We start from the raw sequence: 24013 nt of genomic DNA, 5'->3' as shown, positions 1-24013 counted from the left end.
GTTTTTTAGTTGGTTTTTTTTGCCAGTGGCTAGTGCTGCCCTACTTACTGCTGCATGAAACAGAGCTGTATTTTCTCTCAGGTTAGAACCAGAAGTAGCTGCTTTAATTTCACCCTTCCACTTGTGGTGCGTCAGGTCAGGTAATCCCTCGCTTGCACAGACTCTTTCACCTCTTGTCACCGGTAGACGATGGGTGTCCTCAGTGTCACAGTGCAGGTTATCTCTGTCTCCCTCCCTTCCCTCCAGGCTCTACTGTATCAGAAGACACAGCTCGATATTGTGTTTTCAGCACTGTGCTGAGTAGGAGGCAGCACTCGTGATGTTCAAGGGGGAGATGAATAGCTGTCATTCATAAGAGGGCGCCTGTTTGCTCGGCAACTGCCCCCCGCTCTGACTTCAGATGCTGATCCTGCCTGTCAGCTGCTGTTGGGCGTCTTCCACAGCCTCACTGTCGTCCCCCTCCACCACAGAGGTTGACACATTAAACATGTTCATTGTGCTTAATAAGGGGCGTGGCGGAGTGACAAATAGGATTACCTTTATTTAATGAGGGAAACGTGGACTCTTTGAGCGTTGTAATTCAGAATAGCTACCTTGGATTTGTAAGATCAGAGCGCTTTTTTGTGTTTCTTAACCTCTGTTTCTCAAGCACACTCTCATGATATAGAAAGGTTTTTTTTGGAATCTGATGAGAAAGAAGTGAATGTGTGAAAGCAGAGGGTTTAGGGTAAATATATGGGGGAAAAGTTAACTATCATCTTTTCATCTCACCCTAAAAGCTTCATTCCACTGAAACTGAAGAAATATGGTGATGAGATCTACAATAACCATCTTTTCATGTAAAACTGTGCACTGTGTACAGCCCAGTAGCAGTGGTGTTTTGTTAAACTTTATAAAGCTACCCAATATGCCACAGCTGATCCTCTGACAGCGTTAATCCCTGTTGGCAGACACTGGATTTCCCTCCGCACCGCTGTCTTACAGGCCGCGGCCTCTGGACATTTACAGGAGAGTCAGAAGCAGCCGATTGCAGCTCTGAGCACCCACCACAGCTGCAGACAGAGGGTAGTCAGAGGAACGGGCAAGGTGGAGTGGATCAGAAAGACAATGGTGGGAAAGAGAAAAAAATAGAGGGAGTATATGTGTTTGTCGGGGTAGGTCATGTTTTTGATTGCATATGCAACACATAAAGTCTTTGTACCCCTTTTACATTTTAAAGATGTTAAGAAATGGCGTTTTGGTAGTGAACAGTCCGGACGATAATCATCACATAATCCTGTTAAGCTATTATTTCTCTAATAGCTTTGTTTTGGTCAGCAGATGGACACTGCAGGGGTGTATTTTGTCTGGTCTGCCTGTTCTTTTGTAGATCAAGGTTGACTGCACAAATAACCTGCACATTTTTTTTTTTTTTTTATCACACATGTAATTAGTCTCTTAGTCCCTGTTCTAAACATGTTGCTTTTGTAGAAGATTTCGTTAATTTGGTTGCTTGTGCGAGTCGATGGAAGGAATTTGTATTGTTGAATCACAAAGTATGATTACAGTGATCCCTGTGGACCTAATGTGGACGGGCTGTGACTAAACATTGAGCTATAAATAATCACAGAACTTGCATCTCTCTCTGATGGCATCTATGGCGCAACCACAGCATCCAAAACATTTTATGCACTTTTGCGCTGGAAATGGCTGGGAGTCTGCTCTGAAACAGCTAGCTAGAAACATTTTTCAGCATCCCACGCCATCTTTTTGAAGTGTTCAGACAACTGCCGACTAGCTACAGCATCCTCTGGAATGCAAAAGTGAGCGTTTCATTCTGATCTGAGGTAGATTATCTGGGGTCTGTGCATGGTTTGTGAAAAATCAACTCAGCTGGAGAGTTCGTTCAGCTATGTCTTCATGTTATTCCTGAGCCGGGAGTTATAGTTTAGCTACATCAGCAGACATCAGCAAAATACAGTGTAACATGTTCATCAGAAGGACCACAGGGTTAAAAAAAAAAAAAAAGACAGAAAGGAAAACTTAAGATGTTTAAATCTTTGAAATGAGCTTTTTTTTCTGGGCCTGTTTTCTCTGACTGCAGCCCAGATTCAACGCTACTTCAGCTCACACATTTGGTTTTTTTTTTGTGCTGGATTTGTCTTGCTGATAGAAATGACCCCCAACACATCTTGTGTCACAATTTTCTCCTGCTTTCCTACGCAAAAACGCCACTGTGTGTGGGGGGGAAAAAAAAAAAAAAAAAAAAATCTAATTTGGGAGCACGTCTTTTTGATTTTCCTTCTGTATCTGGTACAAAAAATTTTTGAGGCTGTCTGCAGCCAGAGTCGTGGTCAAGACCACCTCAGTGAAGTTAATGAATTTAGCAACCACAAAACTTTGTTGGTTTCCTGGCAGAGCTCTCAAAACTCTTTCACTCCGTATATATGTACAGAAATGAATATTAAATCATAAGTATTATAAAATAAAGACTACTAGCAAATTAAACGAAAATATACACAGATTAGCATTATTTGTTTTGATTTCTTTGGTTCTAGTATTTATTTACCCTGTAAACAACTGTAAACACCGTAAGAATTGAAATAACGTCCATGAGGTCACCATGTGTCCCAAGAAGGTCAGTCAGTCCTTGTTGTTTTCATACCCCCTCCCCCGAGTCAGACCCGACTCTTGTCTACAGGATTTTAGTTAGGTGCCCCACTTTCATCCTTAAGCAGAGATGAATGTTGTTAGTCTTTGGGGAATTGTCGATTGTTGAGGACACGCTGAAGGACAACAACAGCTTTACACAAGTAACACAGTCTAAGATGAAGGGCAAAAGAGAGAACCATAACTACTGGAAACATTATATTTCTAAAAAGAACACTTTGCCATCAAAATAACAAACATTGGCCTGATGTTTAATGCTCATTGCACTACACAGGGAAACATATGGGCACTATATGATAATGTAAAAACACTGGTGACTGCTGTATCAGCTTTCTGCTTAAATACACATGCAATGTCCTCAGAAACATTTTTGACATGACTTTGATTTAGAACAATGACACAGACAAGTAAAAAGCATTAACCATGACCATGACTTTTACAATGCTTAGTGTGCGAACGATTGTGCCTGACTGAAAAAAGAAACGCACTAAGCCGGTTAGAGTTTTTCTTTGGTGTTTCTAAATAGACAAAGACACATCTGTTGTAGTTTAGATCACAGCCGTGAATGTTGGACAGACAAAGTTCAGATCTTCCTCTTGTCAAATGTGGTGTCTACTGCCCTCATGTCCTTTGTGTACACCTCATCGCACTATCCTGTTTCAGTTGTGGATGACCTCTGACAAGAAAGAGGTCAGAATATAGTATGGCCTGAAAAATGTAGCAGGTTTGCACACATCCGTGAACCAAAACCATCCATGTGTCCCTGGTAGATTAATTCACGTGGCCTCCATGCTAAAAAACTCTTTAACATGCACTGTGGCATGTAGTTTATTAGTTTTGCATGACAAGAGGCTCTCTGCAGCCGTTAGGTAGTGTTATGCATGTGCCCAAAAAATGTCCTAGCTATCCAAAACTGCTTGGCTAAAACAGCAGCTTAATTCCTGGACACCTGGTTGCCAGACTTTGGCAAGTCTCGTGCAAAATGACAGACCATGGGCAACATGTAGCCCCAAGTTAGCCCAAGAGATACTGTAACTGGGGTGGATTCTCTGCCAAAATGAGCCACAGTGCAAATTCTGGCAGCTCTGGGCCAGCGCCAGTGCGTTGCTGAATTCTGTTTCCCCATCAATTTGTCCCCCCTTACCTTGACCCGAGCCCAATCTTAGCCCTAACCCCTGTTTCTGTGGTGCTTAATCATAACCTAACCTAAGACCGAACACTAGCCGTGTATAGCAGAACTACATGAAACACATGGAGAAACACATGGGGAAACACTATTAGCAGGGGGAAACAGACTTTGACTCAAAACCGGCTAACATTTGGTCCTCTGGTGCCAGTACAAAGCTAGCTACACTAACATTCAGCCGCAGTTGGACCAAATCATCTAACTGGGTTACACTAATTCTGATAAATCCATCAAGTTTTTGTTCTGCTCTTTTTTATTTAGGAAGTACATTTGGCTGGCAACAATGAGTCTGTGCGTATATTTTAAATAAGTTAATATACGGTTATTCACCAGACGTAGCCAAATTAACCTGGTTAGACTGAACAATCGATATTACATGTTTAAATGTACTCGTTAAAGCTGCACATATCAATATTCTGATATCAACAATGGACCGGTGACTATGTGCATTGTGCTTATAGCAACAAACCCATAGAGAATTATCACCCAACTCACAGTTTCCCTAAGCTCTGTAGAGCATTTGAATGTCATTTGGCTCACTGTTTTGGCTTTATGCCCCCCCACTTTCAATGTTTTGTTCATGTCTTGTTGCTCTGCCCCCAAGTGGCCCAAAAAACAATGAATGTTGCTTTAATTACTTAAAGCTATTCATTTCCAAAACATCAGTAGTCGTTTCAGATATTGCCTGCTAAAAAAAAAAAAAGTCTATGCCAGTGTGTTAGTATGAAGCACCATGTGTGATGAATCTGTATTCCTGTCTGTGTATTACATCATTATGTACATGCAATTTTTTGTGTGCCCAGGTGAATATGCATGCATGTGTGTGTGTGTGTGAGTGTCTGAGGTACGTCAGCAGGGAGTAAAGATCAGAGGCTTACGGTGCAGAGAGGCAGAAATGAGGATATGGCAACACTGAACTTTGAGAGGAGTTGAAGTAGCAAGTTACACGCCTCAACACATACACAGGCCAGGGGGTGCTGGGATGAGGTCAGACACAGGGTCAGATGTTCATAAATAGATGCAACACACATTCGGACGTATGATTCACGTCACCACACACATGCTCAGAGAGGGGGCTGAGAGTCCAAACTGGACTTAGTACTTTAGAGCAGCTGTCAGACCGGTTCTTCTTCCCAATCCCACCCGGATCGACTTTCGTACAGGCGGCGTGTCAGTCACACAAGGGTCACCCAGCGGTGAAACAATCTCTTTTTGATAGATGTCACTGAATGATAATCACTGAACAAGAACAGCAGAGGTTTTGACACAATGTATTGACAGATTCACATTTGATAACAGGTGAATATTAGAGATGAAAGCCAATGATGTTGCCTCCAAATACAACTAATGAAGTTGTAATTTCGATTAGGAAATTTGTTTATACATTATTCCTGACATTCATGTGGTTGAATGCGTGAGAGGAGAATATAAGCAGCCAACTGACAAAAAAAATGGAAGTTGCGTTGTTACCTTTTGAAAAACTGATTTTTTTTAAATTTTTTTTTTGGTTTGTTTCTTTGTTTATGTCATTTGTAGGAATGACAAGTACACAAAATCCTGATGAAACAATGTGAAAGGTAACTTCCATGGGCACCGACATTTTAAAACATCAGTACACTGTATGTCACAAATGGTGTGAGATAGGACAAAGATGACCCCACTACATATTGTATCAGACTTTATGGACTGTCCTCACATGTAAGCCCCAGGAACTGGAGTGTTTTTAAGGTGACTTTAGAAAAGCAACCACAGAATCTTAAAAAATGAAGTCACTTTTTAAAGTGTTATCTCATTGCCTTCAAATATTAATCTCTATAGTGACTTTTTATCCAAATAAATAAGTTCTTATGTTCACTATCATCTGACTTTGGTGTCTTTCTCTATCTGAGAAGTACTCTTTTCACATCTTTGACTGGGCTCCTTTATCACAGCTTTACTGAACAAACACTCATGTAACCTAGAATCCAGTGTCCAAAATGACAAAACGGACTGGAGGACTCGTGCACAAGCTTGGCAGAGGACACTGCTGTTGTGAAAACGAAGACTGTACAGATGAAGAGTCCCAATTGAAAATTTGATTAAAGAAAGCCTTTTTCTGACAGGGTGAGTTATCCAGCTGGCCTCTAACGCAGGTTCAGCACCCAAGGGACAGACAGAGAGCTCAGCATGAGCAGCCCTCAGCGGGAGAAAAGCAGGGATTGTGCGGAGAATAATGTTCCAGCCATTTTCATGATCCACATATCTTTGCTTCCTTGAGCCGGTTGAGCTCTGGCCAACCCGCCACATGGATTGTGGGAATCTTCTTTGCCCCAGATGTATTCTCTGTAATGTCCTATTGAATGTGGTTGGGTACTGTGGGTGTGGCTGGGTTCTGTTTTATTCTTGCCTTCAGTGGATTTTTCCTCAGCAAGGGGTTCATTTTAGTTCATTTCAGGCTACAGCACTGCAGCACAGCCATCTGCAGAAGTACAGTCTTACCTGCTTTTGCTTGTCCCACGTCAATCCTTAAATTATAACTGAGGTGTCTCACTGCCTCACTGATCCCTGTCTTTCTTGCCCAGGCTACATTTGTCTCTCTAAAGGTCAGAAAGGAAGAAGACATGGTGTTACGGCTAACACAGGAGAGAGACGCACAGCTCCTGTAAAAGCAGTCACACAGAGACGAGCTGTTGACATTGCCACTGCCCGAAAGTGCACGTTTACCACAGCAACCTGTTAAATCCCACCACAGCTGGGCTGACTCCTGGGTTTGCTTTACTCCAAGTTGCTGCTCCACACCCTCACTGGATGAAAAAATAATGGGATGCCTGCCTCCGTCTGAAATGAGTGTTGTTCTTTTGGGTGACATCCGGCTTGTATACAGGATACATACACTGTAATTATGTTCTTGTGCATTCAATCTAGCTGCATGCCAACTTGGCCTCCGGTTGATAGGTGAACTTCAACTAAATGGAAAACTATTACTGTTTTGTAATTTTGGTTTCTCAGACTGACACATACTGTAAACGTTGAAATGACTCAATGGAATCTTCTTACTTATGTGGATTGTTTTTTTAAGAGGTTATAATAGCAACCTTTCCTTTCCTCTCTTAATGATAAGCTCTGTGAGATGAGGGGGAATGAGCGAGAAAACAAAGACACAAGGTCACAGATGAGAGGTAATGTCAGGACAAAAGCTGCAAGCCGCACACAAGCCTATCTTCAAAGACTTACAAAAGCATAGCCCTTAGGTAAATACTAATTCACGACCCAGGGAAATGACTGGAAAGGCTTGGCATAGCATACATCATTGGATGCCAATATACTGTTCATCTACTAAAAAAAGACTAAATTTTTGGTAAATTAATATGGCAAATAGATGATAGTCCTTCAATACACAGCCCTACAAAGCTAAAATGCAGTAACTACATATATTTTGTTGGTATCTGAAGAAGATTATTCCATAAAAGTGTATAATTTCCATGAAAACAGCATGTAAAATTTGGCTCTGGCTTGGTAAACTGCTCTAGAAACCACCATCACACTTAACTGGACTCCCTACCATGGAGTTAGCCAACTAGCTATAGCAAGAAAAAACTAACTGGTAGGATAGTCACGGCTAGCCTTAGCTAAAGCTAAAATGACTGCAAATTTACACCCTGATTTTTCACTAGCTCTCATTAGGAATTGAAAAATATACATTTTGATGACCGGACATCAGTTATAAATAATTTTTGGGTTAAAACCTGACAGAGAAAAAAAACCCTACCTAAACTCCTGCTAGAGCTAACATAACTAGCTTAGCAGAGAATCAGTGACTACCATCTCCGCTTTTGACTCTCTTTCAATATTTCAATAGCTTAAATTGTAGATTAAGTGATTATATTTGAGTCAGTAGAACATAGTCTAGTATCTGCATATTTCACGAATTATGTTGGTTCTATGGCAATTTATTTGGGTTAAATAATCTACAAAAAAGGCGTAAAAATTACAACCTTATTATCGGTTGAGCTGTCGAAAAAAAAAAAATTAAACCCTTTTTTCTCATCCTCACAGCTTTTGTAGGGCAGTATATGTCACTATACTGTGGATCTCTTACCCAAAGTTCATCAGTCAGTATTTCAAAAGCTCAAATGAGTCCACCTTCGAAGACCTTTTTTCGAGATGACTCTTAACTTTAATTATGGCTCATCATTTGCTTTACATTTGTGCCAGTAATCATTTCAGACGAGAGGGCATCATGTAATTTCAAATGACATATGTCTTAATTGAGGCTAGGTAATTTTTGGATGAAACTCTTTGTGCTTTTGTGTTCTACCATCTGGAATGGCTTCTGCTTTCAGTCGCATTCTCACAGAAAAGCTGTTTGACAAGGGGATATATCACAAAATAACAAGAAGATTACTGAAAGCTGATAGCAATAAAAATATTTTTATGAATCATCTTTTCAACTATCCTCTCTTAAAATGTTTTAAGTTTTTGAGAGTGAAAAGGAAAAGAGAAACCTGACATTTAGTATAAATTATCTCTGTGAGTTTTTAATGGGCATTTTCACACTACAAATCTGCTTGTTTTAGAACCTCACTGAGCCACATTCAGTATTCATATCCGGACACACTAAAGCAACCCAAATGTGCTAGAGGCCCCTCAGATCAAAGTATGATTTCATACCTTTGTGCCTCATGAGGAGCCAAGTCTGTAGAGCCTCATCAGGCCAAGAAGAAAAGTGGACATGACATACACCATACAAGGCCTCTTCAGTGAGGTCAGTCCTCAACTCTGGGATTAGTAGAATAGCTGGACTCTGACGTGATTCCCTCTTCTCTTTTACTGTAATTGAAAGGCTGCAATTTTTGCTGATCTGTTTTTCATTTCACAATTTGATACATTTGGCGGGATGATGTCCCCATTGTGTGTGCATAACACTTTGCTGCATAAAGAATTGTTTAAGTTTATAGGATCTCTAACTCAAAACAAAGCTGGAGTATTTATGCTGTAGTCCTGCAACATGGTTTTTAACCAAGATGTAGATTTGTAGACAGCTTTTATCTTCACTCTTTTTCTTCGGCAGGGCTTATGATGGTGAGATAAATGCTGGCATCCAGGTCCTTTAAAGTTCTCAGGCTTTCACAAGTTTTGTTCTCCTTGATCTAATCTAAATGGAGGGCTTTCCTCTTTGTTGATTGAGGGAAATACTACAAAGTATTTTCATACCTTACCCTCTAAAAAGTGTTAATCCAGTGATTAGTGGTAAGTGGTCATAATTGTTTTTAAGGGTGGCAGTGTCATTCTGTTGAACCTTTTGATCCAGACTGAAATGTCTCAGCAAATACTGGATGGATTGAAATTTGGCACATATATCCATGGTGCCATGAGAGTGGAGTCTTTTGGTGAGCTCCTGACTTTTCCTGTAGTGCCACCATGAGGTTAACTTTTTTTTTTTTTAAGTAAAGTGTCTCGAAAACTATTGTATTGATTGCCATGAAATACAATCCTAGTGACTTTAGTGATCCCCTAACTTTTCATCTAGCACCAGCAACAAGTCAAAATGTTCACTTGCAGTACCCAGTGAAATATCTCAACATCTACTGGATGGACTGGCACAGAATTGTGCGATCTTTTTTTGGAACGTTTTTTTGGAACGTTCCTCATTTGTTTTATTCGTTTTATCCCATCATAAAACAACAGCACTCACACACTAAGAGCTTATTCTGGGAACAAAATGTTCCTTATAACCTAGAGTAACTAAAGAATAAAATAAAATAATATAAAGATATAGTCAAGTTTAAAGTGTTTAAACTGTAAATTATATTTACATTTGTTTCCTCAATTACTGTATACAAGACAGAAGCCAAAAAAAAATAGAAAATAACTTACAAATGGACAGAAAAAGTAATAAACTTTAACAGAAATAATCAGAAAACCAGTCATCTTTGGACTTTTTTCAAGCCAAGCTATTAAATATTAGATCGCTTTCATCTAAATTCCTATTACTCAAAGATTTGATAAGTTATCATCACATTGATTTATTCTGTCTTACTGAAAGCTAGTTGCAGCAAGAAAAATATGTTAGTCTAAGTAAATCAACACCCGATACTCATATTAGTTCCTTTAAGCACAGGCTGAGGAGGAAGAATTGCAGCAATTTTCCACTCCAGCTTATTAAACAAGCCTAGACTTAAACTTAGTTACGACTCATTTGAAAGCCTTTACTCTTCGTCTTTCAAACCTAAGCTGGAAAATGCAAAAACCATTTTTACTAGTTACCGTATGTCGTCCACCAGCCCCTTAGTCAGAATTTTTATCTGAATTCTCAGACTTTTTATTTGAGTTAGTGCTTAGCACAGATAAAGTAATAATAGTGGTTGATTTCAACATTCATGTAGATGTTGACAGCGGAAACCTTAGTTCTGCGTTTAACTCACCATTAGACTCATCTGGCTTTTCTTAAAATGTCTATGAATCCACTCACTTTTTTAATCACACCCTCGATCTTGTTCTGACATATGGCATATTAAATTGAACATTTAATATATCCCCAAAACCCTCTTTGGTCTGACCATTTTTGGCTGGACCGCAACAGCGGGGCCAGACCTATAAATGCAAATGGCTGTCACTCACTGACTGAGTGACTGGCTGAGTGATGAAGTTACACCATTGGTAAGCTGAATGCCCCATGACTGAGTGATGAAGTTACACCAATGGTCAACCGGCTAAGGTTTCGAGTTATCCCACTGGCCGTTGCTCTTTCAAATTGAAGTCGCACAAACAGTTTCTATTAAATCATCAGGGGGGTGTTTACAGGCAGTGTTGCCAACTTAGTGCCGCTGGGTAGATTTACCAACTTTTCAGAACCCTTGAGCAATTTTTTTTAATCAAAAAAGCACCCAGCGACAAATCCAGCAACTTTTTGACAAATCTTAGCTACTTTCCATAGAAGAGTCTCCAGTATTGCCCTCATTCAATTGACTGCGTGGCAGCTGCATTAATGTGAATGAGTTTCTAACTTTCTCTTTGAGTGATCATATTACAAGTAAATATATAAATCAAAGCAAAGCCATTGTCCTTAACTTATGTATATGGGGATTTTGTCAGATGACATCGCAGATATAAAATCAGGATTTTAGCAGTGCAGATCAGCAGCTTGAAAATGTAGTCTTAATGGGCTATGTTTCAGTCACTATTTCATACTTGTTCCATTGTCTAACAACAGAAACAGAAAACCGCAGATGAGAACAGCTTTATTAGGATTTTGCCTGTATTAAATTACTGTGTATGTCAGCATAGAGAGTAGGAGAGAAGCAAACAGATAAAGGGCTGAAACCGGCTGACACTAGGCAGAATACAAATATGATGCAATGACACCATGACTATGCTAATTAGCATATCACGTAATCTGGCAACATTTAGTGACTTTTCAAGCAGGCTTTAGCTTTCCACTGAAATTAGATGTTTACATTAGTTCCACAACAGTCATCCAGTACGTCCTCAATTTCACACATTTACCATATGTGATCCTTGTTTAGCAATGTTTGAGTTCACAATAATGGACTACAAAGCATTTGGAAAAAAATCCATTACAGTAGGTATCTATCTGATAATGCTGTAACCAGATTTAGGGAAAGGATTACATGTTTACTCCAATGCCATGTGGCAATACATCGGAGGACAGCTATCTCAACTTTGCTCCCACACAAGTTGATGTTCCTCTTGATAGTGCTGCAGCCTCACTATTTACAGCTCTCGATGTTGTTGCCCCTCTGAAAAAGAAGGTAGTGAATCGGAGGAGGCTAGCTCCGTGGTACTGTTCACAAACTCTTGCTTTAAGCAGACATCACAAAGGCTGAAAAGGAAGTGGCGTTCCACCAATCCAGAACAATTTTGCCTAGCCTGGAAAGATAGTATCGAAGCAGAGGCCCTCTGTAATGCCAGAATCATCTATTATTCATCATTAATAGAGGAAAATAACAACAGCCTCAGGCTTCTTTTCAGCACTTTAGCCAGGTTGACAGACAGTCACAGCTCTATTTAGCCTTATATTCCTTTAACTGTCATCAGTAATAACTTCATGAGCTTCTTTACAAACAGAATTGTAAGTTTTAGAGAAAAAATTCATCATTTCGATGCCACAACTGGCATAGATGTATTGTCCTGTACAGTGGCCTTACAAGCAACTGTTTTAGACACCTGATTTAGACTGCGTCTCTCCTACAGATCTCTCTGAGCAGTCTTTAACAGGTTCTTCAGCTAAACCATCAACTTGTCTTTTTGGCCGTATTTTAACTAGGCTCTTCAAGGATGCTTTACCTTTATAAATAAACACTTCCAAATTAGATCAGATCAGCAGCTTCCTTTAGACAATATTATCAGGAATCACCACATAACTTTACTATGCTATGCAAATGATACCCAGCTGTATTTATCTATGAAGCCAGATGAAACAAATTAGGTAGTCAAAATTCAGACATGTCTTCAAGACATAAAAGCCTGGATGACCTTTAATTTTTTACTTCTAAATTGAGACAAAACTGAAATTTATCACTTCAGCAACAAAGGGGTTTAAATTACTTACACATTTCAGATGTATTTATTTCTTACTTAATGCCTCACTCAAAAAAAGGTTTCAGGAAAGCTTATAAAGACTGAGGCTTTGTATGTTTGAGCCCCATCTATGGGTGTGATAGAAGCTACAAAGGGTACAGAACACAAGTGTTGGCAGTGAGATGAATAAATGTCTCTAAATTTCTCTAAATGTCTTGTCAAGGAGCAACAAAGGAGGGAACAAAAGCAGTTTTGTTCTTTCAGAAGATAAGAAATTCAATCACCCTGTCTTCCTTTGATAAGATTTCTGTTTAAAAACGCTGCTCTATGCCCTTTTTAGTCAACACATGGTTTATGTAGATATGAGCTTCTCCTCAATTTCCTGATTACCATGTTTGTCTTACATGAGTGTGGGTGGTAGAGTTTGTGTATGTGGAGTTTCTGCATGTGCAGACATTTCTCAGAGTGCAGAGACAACAGCGCTGCATGAAGGGCAGCAGAGTGCACAATAAATACAATGCAGTGTGTTTAGGTCCAGAGGTGGGGACGGGCCGCAGAGATGAGCTCCCAGTTCCCCCAGTCTTTGTGTCCCAGTCGTTCACTAAAAGGGCTCTTTGTGCCAGCCAGAGATCACATGTCACAATATTTAAACAGCTGCAGACGATAGTTGTGTGTTTGCTCTTTTCCATCGACACAGAGGGCAGAGATCTGGTTTGATAAGATGGAGTGTGAGAATTTGGAGAGCTGAGCAGTGGGAGAAGTAAGAGAGAAAGAGGAAGAAGAATTATTATATTGTATTATCTGAAAAGGCATTTTTATCTTTTCATAATTCATTATTTATACTTCAATAAACCACAAACTAGTACATAATGCAGTACAGAACAATTGCTACTCATAGTATCGAATACAAGACTATTGTAATCACAAATAAACCATCAGAAAGAGTGGCATCTGAAAATTTGCCCCTGAGTGTATAACTCATGTCTAATTGGAGAAAGATCAATTTGTTGCTATTAGACACCAGTAATGGCCTGTGTTAGAAGCCTTGTTAGGAAATTCATTGACAGCTCCATTCATTCAGTCACTTCTCACTTGCTCCATTAGCCTAAATCTGTCAATATTAGAGCTGGGAATGTGACATCTATTCTCTTACTCTGTGCTCTTACTATGTGTATACCAATACTATAAATACCTAATATTCTTTTTTTATTTCTTGTTACACAAAACCAAATGTGCAATACAAATATAAAGTCCTTTAGTCTGTTGCTATTGACAGAATGTTTAGTAGAAAAGCTTCCATCTACAGTATTTCCAGGACAGAGAAACATTGCCAGCCTTTCTCTCCTTGTGTAGTTTAAATTTGAAGTAATTGGACCTTCCAGCCACCTCCATCTTGCGGACATGTCTTGTTGCGTTATTTACTATCAGAAATCGACTATGAGCCTGAGGGCTGGCAGTAGGAGGCTGCTCTGTAGACATGCAGCACAGAGGGATCTGAGAGCAAAAAATCATAATTACAGGAACTAATACTGGCACAATCCTGGTGTTTTTCAAGTACCTCAGCATTGTACAAGGGATGAATTTGTCGCTAATGTAGGTCACAGCTATATAAAGGTCAAAAAGAATTTTTGATAAGCACCAAGTATGTCAAAACACTGTGTAGGAATACATGTGTTTGTCAGTCCCTTGTAAGCTAAAACACGGGAGCTGCTTTTGTTGTCATGGTCAGCCTCCTTCACCAAGTATCGGAATGTGTCTGTGTGTTTTTGTGTATACAGAATGTACTGAGGTATTGGTTGTGCATGAAAGTCACAGGTGTCACAGGTATGTGTGTGCGCGTGTGTGTCCACAGAGGAGCATTTGGTTTCTGTCCTACGGCTGTGTTTGTGCACAGACTTTTGGTACCATCATGGCCACTTTATATCAAGTTTAAGACTCAACTGAAACCATGACCTCAGGCTATTGTGGAACTACTGAGTCGACGTCTGCCCATATGAGTTGCAGTTAAAATGCAAAATGGGAGCTGAAAAAACGCAATGTTAAATAAACAGCACAGTTTGGATCTGTTTTGACATTATAAGTCAAGGTCAAGTTGGGGTCAAACACATTTGAGCTTTGATGCAGAATGAAAAAAACAACACTTCAGCTCAGCTTACGGTGACTTATGTGATGAACTCAAGTTTTTGATTACAGAGAGACAAATCCCCCCCCCCCAGACCTCTCAGGATCTCTGTATATGTGTAGTGATTTGTATTGAGCTCTGAGGTCATTGTGTAAACTGCAGCTTTGTTTACTACAGGAGCTACTGATTACAGTTAGCGCCTGCTGGCGGGGAAATAGTCTGATCAGACTAGTAAGCATACGGCAGCTTCATGGTCGCTCCGGGAGGACAAGGGAGGGATGGAGAGCATGGAAAAGAGGGCAGAAGAAAGAGAAAAAAGACAGAGAAAGAAAAGGCACCTTGGAAGTGCATAGCAGAGTACAATTGAAATTCTGGTCTGGTCACAGGCCCACTCTGTTTGGGGTCAGCAGTTGGAATGATACGGTGATAGCCTAACCACGGTCTCTCTGGCAAGTGTGTTTGTGTGTGTGTGTGTGTGTGTGTGTGTGGGGGGGGGTGGTAACACTGATGACACTTAACAGGGTACTGGCAAAACAGGGAGTGCCCGCATGGATGTCCTTACTTTTATTCTGTAGCATGGGTCAAGCTCCAAAGACACTCGATCCTATATTTTCAATAATGCAACTCAATAAAATCTTATCATTAGGTCGAGCGGTGTTGGAATTATGTATGCTCTGTTGAAATTCAATTGAAATTTTTGAAAAATATATCCTTTTAATATGTCTATATTTTAAACATTAAAATCACAAATGCAGACTGACCTTTATCTGTCCCAATGACACTGTTTGAATACTCTATGTTCTCTGTGCACCCATGTTTTCCTGTGGCGGCCACCCTATACGAGGGGACAAATGTGCAGTAATGAAGTGCAGGAAATATTTTACTCATGAATAATACAATACAAATTTCCCTTAAGGAAAGCATGTGAGATTGAGTTCAATCAGTTGAGTCTTACTATTACATAACTGGACCCATGACGTGTATAAAACAAATAAATTATCATAACTAATTAAGTTTTGTGCAGAGGTTAATATGCAGCTTATGCTTCATGAATATTAGAAAGCTTCTATGCTACATAGCATAGAAGTACGAAAGGCTTGATGGTTGATCCTCTTAAACTGAAATTATGTTATGTTGAGATTACTGTCTTTAGAAAGGAAATCAGTACGAGTAAAAAAGGAATTCTGCGTACTTTATCAGCAATTAGAGTGGGCGGAACAGCATATGGTTAATGTTTGATATGGGCGTAATGAGCAGAGCTAACACCTTCTCTCCTAACTGCTTTTTTCTGTGCATGTGTGGGACGACTTCCTAGGCTGTTTTAGGACCCGTTAAACCAGAAAACTGGTTCATAGTCCATGTTGGCTATTTGTATGCATACAGGTCGTATACATGTTGAGTGTATATACAGTATAAAAACAGAACTGGAAGTTAGAGCTGGTTCAGAACAGACAAAGGAAGCCCGCACTTTTCTGTAAAGTCTAAATATGTATAGTAATAAAGCATATTGTATAGTATTTTCCCTCCAAGCTGTGCTGTCCTCCCACATAGAAATGTGACATGCTTGGCTGTATCTTAAGTAACAGCTCTGGATTCTCATATTGGTCATGTCAGGAAGAAAATGTAGTTGCCAAGGTTACTTATCATGTTTAAAACGTTGTTTGTGCCAGCCCAGAGGTAAGTGCAGTGGTCTGAAGCATTTTGCCAGTCAGGGATCGGTTATTTAAGGTGAGTTATTGGAGGTCCATAGTCATGAAAATAGGCTTAAATTTTCATAAAGTCACACACACACACACACACACACACACACACACACACACACACACACACACACACACACACACACACACACACACACACACACACAAAGCAAACTCAGTGTAGAATTGCTGATGGGCATCTTTGTGTTCCTTAAATTGATTTTGCATTGATTTATTAAAATAGAAAGTGCAGGACTCTTTATTATGTTAGACACTGATTGGTATCAAGTTGCTGTTTAGCATTCTATGTGCTGCCTGTTTGAAGAGCAAGGAGAGAGGACATCAGAAATCCTACTAAGACCACTCAAGGCTGTCCTACCTTTAATGTTCACTATGAGAAAGAAACAGAGATTTGATTAGTGAATTTGTGTCTCTACATCCTTGTTTTCCTGCTGAGCTATGGAAAGACCCATTCTCCCGATGAGCAGACTGTACTGTCTGTTTTCTCTAGGTGCAACACTACATCTTCTAGGATGTAGTGTCCAGTAGCAAAAATGCATCCTGATGAAATAATAGAATATACAGTTTTCATTTACCATTTACCTGTTTTTTTTGTTTTTTGTTTTTGATTTGCACATGCTGGTATCTAGCTACGCAGATAGATTTTAGGTGCAGGTGAATGGAATTTTATACGTGGTACTGCTGACGGAAAAAGTCCCAAATGTCCCCAATCAAACTGTTCGCAGTTAAGTCTGTCGATTACCAAGAGTATCAGGGACACAGATTCTTGTCAAACATGTTGCTGCTGACTTTTTTAGTCAGGCTAGCTGTGTGGCTCCAGGGATGGCAGTGTCAATCAGTCTGTCTGCTGGTTAGTTGATACACCACCGTGGAACAACAAACGGATGGATGATGATGCCCTGACTTTTTCTCTGTCTATCTGCAAATGTCGATCTGCATATCGACATTTGTGGTTTTGAGTATAATGCCATGACAACTATTAGATGGATTGTCATGAAATTTGGTACAGACATTTGTGCCCCCCCTTGTAATAACCATTAACTTTTAATCTGAGTTTTTATCACGCACCATCATCAGGTCAACATTTCAACAGATGACATTCCCATCACCTTCACCGGCACTTTGTGTTTAGTGAAAATTAGCAAATGTTAGCATGCTAACACACAAAATTTATATGGTAATTATGTTAAACACCTGCTAAACATCAACATGTTCACATTATCCAATGACTGTATCTGTTAGCATGCTGAAATTAGCCATTAGCTGAGAGAACTACTGTCCCCATTACAGCCTTACAGAGCTGCTACCTTGAGGACTCTTAGTCTTGTTTAAATGTAGATTTTCAATGCTTATGATTACCAAAAACAAAATTATAGTCACCACTATTGTACTGATGTGGAAAACTCACAGACATCCCAAACCCTTGGAAAATAAAACCAAAACTTTCTGACCCATCAGCAATATTCTTTTTTAATCTGTTGTATTTTAACATTTGGTGACTAACTTCTTTGCCCTGTGTGTAGGAAACAGTGCACTGTAGAAAAGGAAGGGTATATTTTAGGAATATACTACTTGTCGACACCTTCACTGATCACCATGGGAACCACTATAGACATCTACATCAGGCTACCTCTAACCCCTAAATACCCGTGGTCAGTACAGTCACAGCCATAATTAGCCCAGGAACGTCTGTATTGCTAAGGATCAGGAAGGGTTCAGGGACACAGGGTAAGAGCTGTGACTTTTGACCCTTTTAATTTCTAGGAAAGATTGGATTTATAACCTGCCAAGCTAGCAGTTCATGGACACAGTCAATGGCCAGCAGTGTGAGAAATGGGTCCAGTGTGGCCGCACCCTGACCGCTGCTGCTGTTTCAGTCCTCACACGGCCCTGGTCTGAGGTAACCTAAAGACATACTGTGCAGTTAAATTTAGACTAACTCGGACTGACCACAGACACAACCAGACTCCTGAAATCTGAACTCACTGTCTGCCTTCTCGCTCTCCTCTGCCTCTGTTGGTCTATGTGTTTTCACTCAGTAATGTTTGTTCACTGTCTTTGATTCCTCTGTTGGACCCCCTACCAACACACACACACACACACACACACACACACACACACACACACACACACACACACACACACACACACACACACTTCAAGAAAAAAAATGTGTTCTTTACTTAATTACCTGGATAGCAAAGTGTATGTTTTCTCAAAGTGTACCCAACTGACCCAATTTTTGTTGACTCCTGATTGCATGATCAATTACAATGAATTAATTATAATAACATTGTAAATAAGTATCACAGCCGTGTCATCATTATTTTTCTCAGGTTCTGAACTCTAAAATAAACAGCTTAAGAATCAAATTGTTCAGTGTGCTTATAGATTGCAAAAGGCACCCATCCTATGTAAATTTGTCAAATTTGACTAGAATTGTGTTGTATTTGTCTTATTTTTCCATCTGTAAATTAAGTGAGATTAACTTCATTCATTTCCACATCAACAATTTTTTTCTAAAAATGTGTGGTGATATCTGAAATAAGGCAGAATGTTTTATTAGTTTGCTTGATTCATTTAAAATCTGTGGGAAGAAACTTTACACAAATACCATTATATTATCTGATCTCCAGAATTCTTTTTTATGTGCTTAAAAGAAAGAAAAGAAAAAAAGACTCAACACCCGAAGAGATTAATTTTAGGAGAAATATTTCCTGGTGCCATTGCTCTACAGTAGTTCTCCTCCTCCTGCTCCTCCTCTGCAGCCCAGCGCTTACTGGCCCATAACAGGTTTCCGATGGCAGGCAGTGAACTTGATGAAATCACCGATTAGTATCACTGCTCTCATCATCTCCTCCAACTATTCATGGCCACAAAAGAAGAGACAGGCCTGAGATATAAATATAAAACTTGATGGAATTGGGAAAAGGTCAGTTGTAGCCTCAGTAAAATGTAGTATTTTCACTGACATGACATTCTTTCTGTGTCTGGAATTCATTAACTGTGGCCTATGAACTGTCATGTTGTGTCAGTCCTGTCAGAGAGATGAACCTGCCTTATTCTACAGTATGTTATAACTGAGAACTAACTGCATGCATGCTGTAATTTTAAGTAATAATTTTTCTAAAAATGTGTGGTGATATCTGAAATAAGGCAGAATGTTTTATTAGTTTGCTTGATTCATTTAAAATCTGTGGGAAGAAACTTTACACAAATACCATTATATTATCTGATCTCCAGAATTCTTTTTTATGTGCTTAAAAGAAAGAAAAGAAAAAAAGACTCAACACCCGAAGAGATTAATTTTAGGAGGAATATTTCCTGGTGCCATTGCTCTACAGTAGTTCTCCTCCTCCTGCTCCTCCTCTGCAGCCCAGCGCTTACTGGCCCATAACAGGTTTCCGATGGCAGGCAGTGAACTTGATGAAATCACCGATTAGTATCACTGCTCTCATCATCTCCTCCAACTATTCATGGCCACAAAAGAAGAGACAGGCCTGAGATATAAATATAAAACTTGATGGAATTGGGAGAAGGTCAGTTGTAGCCTCAGTAAAATGTAGTATCTTCACTGACATGACATTCTTTCTGTGTCTGGAATTTATTAACTGTGGCCTATGAACTGTCATGTTGTGTCAGTCCTGTCAGAGAGATGAACCTGCCTTATACTACAGTATGTTATAACTGAGAACTAACTGCATGCATGCTGTAATTTTAAGTAATAATTTTTCTTAAAAATAAGTCTCTCTTTCATCAGAAATTAGAAATCAAGACCGTGCTCAGCAATGTTTCTTACAGCAAAAACAAAGCATACTATGATTTAGAGGGAAGGAAGGAAGCACTGGGTAAGAAGAAAGTCAGAAAGTCTGGCATTTTTTAAATCTATTACAGAAAATGTTTTTATTAGAGTGAATAACACCTTTACGAGTGCAGTGTCTGCTGGGTGTAGAGAGACAGATAGCTTTGGAGACAGCAGTGCTTGTTTTATTACTAAAGCTCACTGCCCAGTTATAGCGATAGAAGAAAAATGGCTGCATAATGTATAGCCCTGGTTGCCTTTGGAGCACGGTGTGTGAGCTACGTTTCTGATCAATTTAGGCAGTGTCATACTGCTTAAAGATGGCAAAACAGTTACTTGTTTTAGATTCACAGTGGAACAATGTATTCGATCCTCTTTAGTGGTTTTTGTATATGGTTAATCCCACATATTTAGTTTTATTCTATTCAAAAATGTGTTAAAATACTGAAGAAATTTATTTGGACATAGGTCAGCAGTAGGTGTGTAAACCTCAGCTCATGTCTGTATAATTACGATGTGTTTTGAATGTAATGACACACCCAAAGATAACAGGTGTCTGGATTTTTGTTTGTGTCCAACCGAGCGAAGTGTCCAAATTTCAGCATCTATTTTTGTCCATAAGGAAATGAAGGGTGTACACTAGTAAATACCTCTCTACATTTGAACTGTAAAAAAAAAAAAAAAGGCCTAAAAAAGGCAAAGCTAACCAGTTAGTACCTCGCCAACTCTTAGGACTTTGTCTCCTCAGGATTAGTGAGACATATTTTTGAGCTGCTCAGTACCTTAGAAAGGCAACACATGACATCGGCTCAGAAAAACCAACATCAGATTCTCCTAGAACAAGAACATTTCTCATCCCTGGCAGAACTGGCCCGATCCCAGACTGTAACACAAAAGTCTTGACCACAACCCTGGACCATAATTTCTCATGTCATCGTTTGGAACGAAATTGAGACCTGCTCTCCCCTCAAAAGGTGGTGTAAAACACCCAAGCTCTCTTGTGAAAATCTTTTATTGTCTCAATGAACAGAGAAAGCTTCTTTTTTATATCACTCAGCTACAGTAAATGCCGCTCTCACTGCTGCTGCTCTTTTACATACTTTTTCCTCAGCTTTCAAGACTGTAAAATGCTTGGAAAATGTATGGCAGCGGGCCACTTATCATTATGCAATTATGGCACTTAGGCTGTTCAGAACATGCCCATGGTGCTCTGTTAGTTTTTGTATTTTTATCCCTGTTTTAGATGGACATCAAACTAAATGTACAGTCCTGATGTAATTGTTTAATTCAGGACATATATTTAGGTCATTTACTTTTTGTCAGCATGAGCAGGAACGGCACTCTGCGTCTGTATTGTATTTGTCAGTGACCAAAAGCTCAGTTTTACTGTGTGAATGTCGCCCCTGTATGCGGTATGAATATTACTTTGTGTAAGAGTGAATAGCAGCAGTTATGCTTCTGTCTGGTTTCAGTAGTGCTATTAATAGCCCCCCCCCCCAATAGGAGAGGCTGAAGTGTGGTAGGCCAGCAGGTCAAGCTGCCACATATGGGTGCTCTTGTATGTCCAGTAACACTTGTATTATTTCGGAATCCTGGCCCCCGGGACTTTAGAGTGCTGGAGTGCATTTTAGTGGCAGCGGCAGCAGCAGCAGCAGCAGCAGCAGCATCCTGCCACTAAAGAGAGCAAACAGTGGGGGGACAGCTGAGCCAGAGCCAGAGCCAGAGCCGAGCCCGATATCTCAGATCCGAAGCCCCAGACAGCGTGTCACTAAGTCAATCAGTCAGTCATTCAAGTAGATTCATCCTTGGCCATCTAATGGCTCCACTTCAGCGCAGCCCCACCTTAAAAAGACACCAATTGTGTCTGTGTGTGTGCTTGCAGGCGGCCTGACTGAGGATCCCTCCCATTTGTGAACCGGTGGGTGTGTGACATCACCCCCTTGCCCCCCCCTTACTTCAATGGATCTGACCAATCAGCGCCCAGGGAGATCAGGTCACGTGAAAATCCCCCTAGTCTTGGTTACCATGACAATGAGCACTGGTCCAGGCAGCATCTTGCTGCGGTGAGAAAGAGGAGGGGAAGAAGGCGGGAGGACAGGCAGAAAGAGAAGAGGAAAGGGAGGGAGGAAAATAGAAAGAGAAGAAATCCAAGCCAGAGGAATACCTTTTGGAGCTTCTGCCTGTCTGCCCTCAGTACAGTAAGTACTTACCTTTATTATCCTCCTTCATCAGCTTCATCACAGGTGAATGAATGGGTATTTGATGCAGTCCTTTACCATCTGCATTTGACAATGTGATATGGCAGATGCCTTTGAAGATGTCTGGGATGACATCATGTGTAATTCCTTTGTTATGTTGAGAATGTGTGCAGACCGCCTCACCTTATGTAGACAACCCCTTGCGTGCATGCTTCTGTTAGCTTCCTCTGATCCTCAATGTATGGCTGATGGAAAAAACCTCAGTGGGGAGCAGAGGTGCTGTGGGAAACAAGGTGCAATTAGAGGCGGTTTCATAACGATCTGAAACTCTCTCCGATGTATTGTGATCCGACAACAAGCCATTCTGCTCCTGACTCTTAATCGCAGCCCTTGTTTTTTGTCGTTGCTACTCCACCAGGTCTGTCTTCCTTTTTCTCTCTCTGTCATTTTCACACAAGCTGACCCGGTCGACATCCTGTGTCCCCCTGTGGTTTGTTTAATTAGCAGATCCGTCCAAATCCAACTAGGGCAGCTTGTTCCGATTGGAGACCTCTTATGTGGAATGTCCTTGTGGTGGTGGAAGCACTATGTTTTCCTGACTGCAAAACCTCTCAGAGTCAAAATGTTGCTGTTTTAAATTAGCGTAGCTTTGATCCTTGTATTAATAGTATTGCAGTAACATGTGAGAGATGTGATGCAATGTTAGTGTTTTCAATTGCATAAGGAGCTGCTTTTTTATTATTCACATAACCTTAATTGCAGAAATGCTTTTTTGTTTTTCCAAAGTAGTACAGACCCTAATTCACCATGTGCTACAGGAAGTGAGAAGTTTATTGTTGTTTTTTTTCTTACCACCCTAGAAGAGACACCCGGCAAATCTCGGCATAATTGGCAAATCTGGATGTACGCTAATGATTATTTCATTTCCTAACAAAGACAGACATTACCCATGAGCAGGCACTACAGTATTGAGGCAAATAACATTTGAATGCTGAATCGATGTATATGTATATTCCATGAATAATACTCTGGGTAGCATCCGGCTTTATTGTGATTAATTCAATACATATCTCTGTATCTCTTATCTATAATTCCATTAAGTATCCCTGTACTGTTTCCTCCTTTCTCTTATACAAATATGTATGCAGAACATATGGTTTGCACGGACTTTTTAAAATCACTTATAAAGTGATAGCACAGTCTGTTGAATGGATATATAAAAATATAATAGTAATACTGTTCCTTCCGCGCGGCTGCATTAAAGTTGAAGTTTATACAACATCTTTGTGAGGGATTATAGAGTGATTGCCTTGTGTCTTTGTGTACTCTCAAAAACCAGCCACACAGGCCAATCTGTCCAGCAACAGGAGGTTACAAGAAGGTGTCTGCCTTGCTGGATGCTCGAGTGCAAAAGACCAACCCAGTAATTTGCAGAGAGCTGATAGTGGCAGAAGGGTTCCTTCTTCCAGCACAGCAGTGCATGTGGCTCAGCAGTGTGTTGTACTGACTAAAAATATAAATGACAGCCTATTTCTAATCAAAGTGCATGAACTTTATCTTAAGTAGTCACATTTTGAGATTGTACTGTTTTCACGAACCTGTAATCCAGTAGTTGGCAGTGGCACATTTGACGTGGCAGTGACTTTGATAGTTGAGTGCGTTTTACTGAGGGCCTCATGTCGTTGACCTTTCCTTCGAATCATCCAAGACACTTCGGATAATCATTACAGCTTTTAATAGGTTGTTTGGATTTGCAGCCTGGACTTGACGGGTCGTTGACATATACAGAATGTTTCTGTACTATGAGGAGAAGTC

At 40.1% G+C, this 24013-nt stretch overlaps 1 protein-coding gene across 2 annotated transcripts in view; it reads left to right on the top strand.

The window, feature by feature from the left end:
- mical3a (microtubule associated monooxygenase, calponin and LIM domain containing 3a) overlaps positions 1 to 24013 on the top strand; it is an 87843-nt gene that overhangs the window by 1390 nt on the left and 62440 nt on the right. Inside the window, exon 2 of one of the 2 annotated variants that reach the window (XM_040133450.1) lies at positions 21883 to 22198. The exons of the other annotated variant lie outside the window; for it this stretch is intronic. The gene's annotated coding sequence lies outside the window, so the exon portion shown is untranslated. The remainder of the gene's footprint in view (positions 1 to 21882; positions 22199 to 24013) is intronic. 2 annotated transcript variants of the gene reach the window in all.

The sequence above is a fragment of the Xiphias gladius genome, chromosome 8, assembly GCF_016859285.1.
Source record: "Xiphias gladius isolate SHS-SW01 ecotype Sanya breed wild chromosome 8, ASM1685928v1, whole genome shotgun sequence".
NCBI classification, from domain to species: domain Eukaryota; kingdom Metazoa; phylum Chordata; class Actinopteri; order Istiophoriformes; family Xiphiidae; genus Xiphias; species Xiphias gladius.
This window is presented reverse-complemented; position numbering and strand designations above follow the sequence as displayed.